Source organism: Ranitomeya imitator, chromosome 6 (genome assembly GCF_032444005.1).
Source record: "Ranitomeya imitator isolate aRanImi1 chromosome 6, aRanImi1.pri, whole genome shotgun sequence".
Lineage (NCBI taxonomy): Eukaryota > Metazoa > Chordata > Amphibia > Anura > Dendrobatidae > Ranitomeya > Ranitomeya imitator.
This window is the reverse complement of record NC_091287.1, coordinates 370,176,265-370,181,917: the sequence shown is the minus strand read 5'-3', so window position 1 is coordinate 370,181,917 and position 5,653 is coordinate 370,176,265. Positions and strand designations below refer to the sequence as shown.

The 5,653-nt window shown below is 42.9% G+C and overlaps 1 pseudogene; it reads right to left on the bottom strand.

Annotated features, from left to right (window-relative positions):
• Positions 1 to 805: 805 nt before the first annotated feature.
• On the bottom strand, positions 806 to 5,130 carry LOC138643386 (polyubiquitin-like; annotated as a pseudogene).
• Between the last annotated feature and the right edge of the window lie 523 nt (positions 5,131 to 5,653).

The window sequence follows — 5,653 nt, the reverse complement described above, 5'->3', positions numbered from 1 at the left end:
ACTTGCCCTGGTATGGTGGCAAGTGGGGTAATATTTTTGGGGGTTGATGTCAGCTTTGTAATTGCAGCTGACATCAAGCCCAAGAGTTAATAATGGAGAGGCATCTATCAGACACCCCGATTACTAATCCTATTGTCAAATTCAATTAAAGAAACACACAGAGAGAAAGTCATTTAATTGAAATAAACACACAGAGAAAAGTCCTATAATTGAAATATACATTCCCTGACCCTCTTTCATCCATTTAAGATAAAAAAAACTGATTGTGCTTCTGATACATCTGATGATGTATTTATGTACTGATGGTGTATTTTGTGTTGTAGTTCTGTACAGTTAGTGGTTCTGGTGATGTATTTCTGTGCTTGGTTCTGATACTGTACAGCTGTAACAATCTAAAACATGTGAGATATTTTGATACATGGTTATGTTAATTAAGTATTGTGCCATCTGACAAATTAAGGGTTACATCTGTATTCATATTAGGAGCATTAATTATAAAATCCAATACTGTAGCATGCCAAATACTAACAGTGTGTAATTTACTCACTGTCAGTATTCAACTCTGCTTGCCAGCTTCACCAGGCATTACATGACCACTCATGCCTACTTAGCAACTATCCATACCCCATTTTTCACCCACTGAATGCTATTGGTCACTGGGACTTTCAAGGGTCACATATAGGAAACCATTTTTCTTTCTGTGCAACAATCTGTAATTAGCTATAACAGGTCTACAAGATTGTGACTGTAGTTTCCGAGCAAATACAGTGCAACATATAGAAACATGGAAAGAAAAGTTTGAGATTTAAAATCCACCCCTCAGATGGAGTACAAGGTGGTGGGTGGATTCTTTCTGGATGTTATAGTCAGAAAAGGTGCAGCCATCTTTGAGCTATTTACCAGCAAATGTCAACCTCTGCTGATCTGGTGAGATTCCCTCCTTGTCTTGGATCTTGGCCTTTACATTCTCAATGGTGTCACTGGGCTCCACTTCAAGGGTAATTGTCTTGCCTGTCAGGGTCTTCACAAAAATCTGCATACCACCCCTTAGACGGATAACACGGTGGAGGTTGAATTCTTTCTGGATGTTTTAGTCAGAAAGGGTATGGCCATCTTCAAGCTGCTTTCTGACAAAAATCAACTGCTGCTCATCGGGTGGGATACCCTCTTTTTGTCTATGATTTTAGCCTTCACATTCTCAATAGTGTCACTGGGCTCCACCTCAAGTGTGATGGTCTTGCCAATCAAGTGTTACAAATACAGTTGTGGCCAAAAGTATTGACACCCCTGCAATTCTGTCAGATAATACTCAGTTTCTTCCTGAAAATTATTGCAAACTCAAATTCTTTGTTATTATTATCTTCATTTAATTTGTCTTAAATGAAAAAAACACAAAAAGAATTGTCCTAAAGCCAAATTGGATATAATTCCACACCAAACATAAAAAAGGGGGTGGACAAAAGTATTGGCACTGTTCGAAAAATCATGTGATGCTTCTCTAATTTGTGTAACTAACAGCACCTGTAACTTACCTGTAGCACCTAACAGGTGTTGGCAATAACTAAATCACACCAGCAGCCAGTTGACATGGATTAAAGTTGACTCAACCTCTGTCGTGTGTACCACATTGAGCATGGAGAAAAGAAAGAAGACCAAAGAACTGTCTGAGGACTTGAGAAACCAAATTGTGAGGAAGCATGAGCAAGCTCAAGGCTACAAATCCCTCTCCAAAGACCTGAATGTTCTTGTGCCTACCGTGCGCAGTGTCATCAAGAAGTTTAAAGCCCATGGCACTGTGGCTAATCTCCCTAGATGTGGATGGAAAAGAAAAATTGACAAGAGATTTCAACGCAAGATTCTGCGGATGTTGGATAAAGAACCTCGACTAACATCCAAACAAGTTCAAGTTGCCCTACAGTCCAAGGGTACAACAGTGTCAACCCATACTATCCGTCGGTGTCTGAATGAAAAGGGACTGTATGGTAGGAGACCCAGCAAGACCTCACTTCTTACCCGGAGACATAAAAAAGCCAGGCTGGAGTTTGCCAAAACTTACCTGAAAAAGCCTAAAACGTTTTGGAAGAATGTTCTCTGGTCAGATGAGACAAACGTAGAGCTTTTTGGGCAAAGGCATCAACATAGAATTTACAGGAGAAAAAAAGAGGCATTCAAAGAAAAGAACACGGTCCCTACAGTCAAACATGGCGGAGGTTCCCTTGATATTTTGGGGTTGCTTTGCTGCCTCTGGCACTGGACTGCTTGACCGTGTGCATGGCATTATGAAGTCTGAAGACTATCAACAAATTTTGCAGCATAATGTAGGGCCCAGTGTTAGAAAGCTGGGTGTCCCTCAAAGGTCATGGGTCTTCCAGCAGGACAATGACCCAAAACACACTTCAAAAAGCACTAGAAAATGCTTTGAGAGAAAGCACTGGAAACTTCTAAGGTGGCCAGCAATGAGTCCAGACCTGAATCCCATAGAACACCTGTGGAGAGTTCTAAAAATGGCAGTTTGGAGAAGGCACCCTTCAAATGTCAGGGACCTGGAGCAGTTTGCCAAAGAAGAATGGTCTAAAATTCCAGCAGAGCATTGTAAGAAACTTATTGATGGTTACCGGAAGCGGTTGGTCGCAGTTATTTTGGCTAAAGGTTGTGCAACCAAGTATTAGGCTGAGGGTGCCAATACTTTTGTCTGGCCCATTTTTGGAGTTTTGTGAGTAATGATCAATGTTTAGCTTTTTGGTTCATTCTCTTTTGTGTTTTTTCATTTAAGACAAATTAATTGTGTTTGCAATCATTTTTAGGAAGAAAATTAGTATTATCTGACAGATTTGCAGGGGTGTCAATACTTTTGGCCAGAACTGTATCTGCATACCACCCCTCAGATGGGGCACAAGGTGGAGGGTGGATTCCTTTTGGATATTTAAGTAAACCTATAGGGAGGGCAAACAATTTAAATGCTCCACCATCATAAGATATAAGAGAACCAAGAAACAATGGACACAAGAGCTCAAAAAATAACAGCTTTATTAAGACAAATTCAAAACATTACAATAAATACATAAAAAACAAATGCGTAAAATGCAAAAGATGAGAGAAGAGGCGAGCCTAGTGCCACGCACAAATACACTAATCCATTAACGAGCAAATCAAATGGTAGCTATAAGGTAGAGAGGCCATATATAAGAGCATGTAAAGATGTAATCAAAACAATGAGATAAGTATTAGCCCAATATTCAATATAGTTGTAGTGTATACTAATACCAGAAAGTGGGCAGCTACACAGGAGATAAAGCTCCAAAGTACCAAGCAAACAGCAGGAAGGTTAAGTAGGTATGTAGCCAAATGAACGGGTGTCACGTTAAAGCATAATATATAGAGATTGACCCCTTATGGCTTATTACAACTATCTGTGCAGAAATATAAGCGTTATAAATTGGTTCCCCCTAGTGGCTCAGTAAGCCATATATTGCACATAATCCCGGGAAGTCCCATGCAAAAAAAGGGGAAGACTGAACAGATACGAAAGTAGTACGTTACCAACCTGCTGCTGTGCGTGGAAGAGGAGGCCCCGACGCGCGTTTCGCAGGAGTTCCTTGTCTATTAGGAGGTGAGGATGCAGAGCTTTGTGAAAACCTTAACTGGCAAGACCATTAGCCTCAATTTTCACTATTGAAAATATCAAGGTGAAAATCCAAGACAAAGGGGCATCATACCAGATCAGCAGAGATTGATCTTTGCTTGAAAGCAGCTTGAAGGTGGCAGCACACTTTCAGACTACAACATCCAAAAGGAATCCACCTTGTGCTCCAGCTCAAAGGTGGCATGCAGCTCTTTGTCAAAATTTTGACTGGCAAGACCGGGGTCCGACTGGGGTGCCTAGGGCCAACCAGGGGAATTGACTCTAGGGGCCCACCCTATGGCTACCATAAAGCAGTGTCGGGTATTGAGCTGCAAGACTAGTGCGAGTTTCTCGCAAGTGTGTCCCTGGCCTTAAACGCAATATCTGTTTAGTTTGAAAAAAAATGGTGTGGGCTCCCGTGCAAATTTCTGCACCAGAGAGGGAAAGCCAGCGACTGGGGACCAATGTTTGTAGCCTGGGAAGGGGTTAATGCCCATGGAGCTTCCCAGGCTATGAATATCAGCCTGCAGCTGCATATTTAGCCTTTGCTGGCTATTAAAATAGGGGGACCCCACCAAAAAAACACGACGTGTGGTACCCCTATAATTTATAGCCAGAAAGGCTACACAGACAGCTGCGGGCTGATATTCATAGCCTAGGAAGGGAACATGGATATTGCCCCCTGGCTACAAATACCAGCTCCCAGACGCCCCAGAAATGGCGCATCTGTAAGATGCACCAAATCCAGTGCTTAGCCTCTCTCCTCCCACTGCCCTGTTGCAGTGGCATATGGGGTTATAAGGGGTTAATGTCACCTTTGTAAGGTGACACTAAGCTGGGTTAGTAATGGAGAGGTGTCAATAAAATACCTACCATTACTAATCCTATAATTGATAAAGGGGTAAATAAACACTACACATGCAGAATAAAGTATTTTAATGAAATAAAACACCACACAGTTTTGACATCTTTATTACACAGGTAATCCAAGTGAAGCCATCGATCTTCTGAAAAAAAAAAAGCAAAAAAACAGTATACTCCCTGTGTCCGATGCAGTCCTTAATAACAAGTGTCCCACGACGAGTCCAGCTCTGCTACATATGGATGCCTGACAATGATCCGGACATAGCAGAGCTGCAGATGACCGCTGGAGATAACTCTCTGGCGATCACCTACACTCTAACACCCACGCGGTCAGCTGATCGTGAGAACCAGACTAGGGTGACCGGAGATTATCCCCGGTCATGTGCGGGGCAATTCTCATGGTAAGCTAAGTTATTGTGAGAACTGCAGTGGACGCGGACTTCCGGAGGCGGGACAGGTAAGATCTTATGTAAATTAGGAGGCATGCATAGTAAGTTGCATTCACGCAGTTACTACGCATGTGGCTAATCATTAGATGCGGTTTTACTGCATCTGATGATTGTCTATGGGAAATTTACGGAGCGGCGATTGAGCGTCACCGAATTGTAAACAGACATGCTGCATTCTGGAAAGACGAGCCGCATGTCCGTTTATGCGGGTCTGCCGCCTGCATCTCTGAATGCGTAGTGGAGATGGGATTTCATGAAATCCGCTCCACTATGCTGTAATATCTGGACGCTGCATGTTTGATGCTGTGGCTCTATGCGTCAAACACGCAGTGTTTCCTGACCATGGAAATATAGCCTAAGAAGAGTGCGGTGTGTGTGTATATCTTATATAGGAGGCCGAGATTGTGATCTGTGATGCTTCATACATAAAATAGAAAAACATTGCTATTGTGCACTGTTGGCCAATAATGGGATCATGGGGGATGGGATCGGATCATGGGGGATGGGATCATGAGGGATGGGATTGGATCATGGGGGATGGGATCATGAGGGATGGGATAATGGACAGATGGGATCATGGGGGATGGGATCATGGGGGGATGGGATCATGGGAGATGGGTTGGAGGCTGCAGTCACCCTGAAAAAGTTATTGCAGTTTAGAAGCAGCAGAGATGTAGCGGGGCCAGCACTTTCAGGGAGGGAGTCACTGACTCCGCAT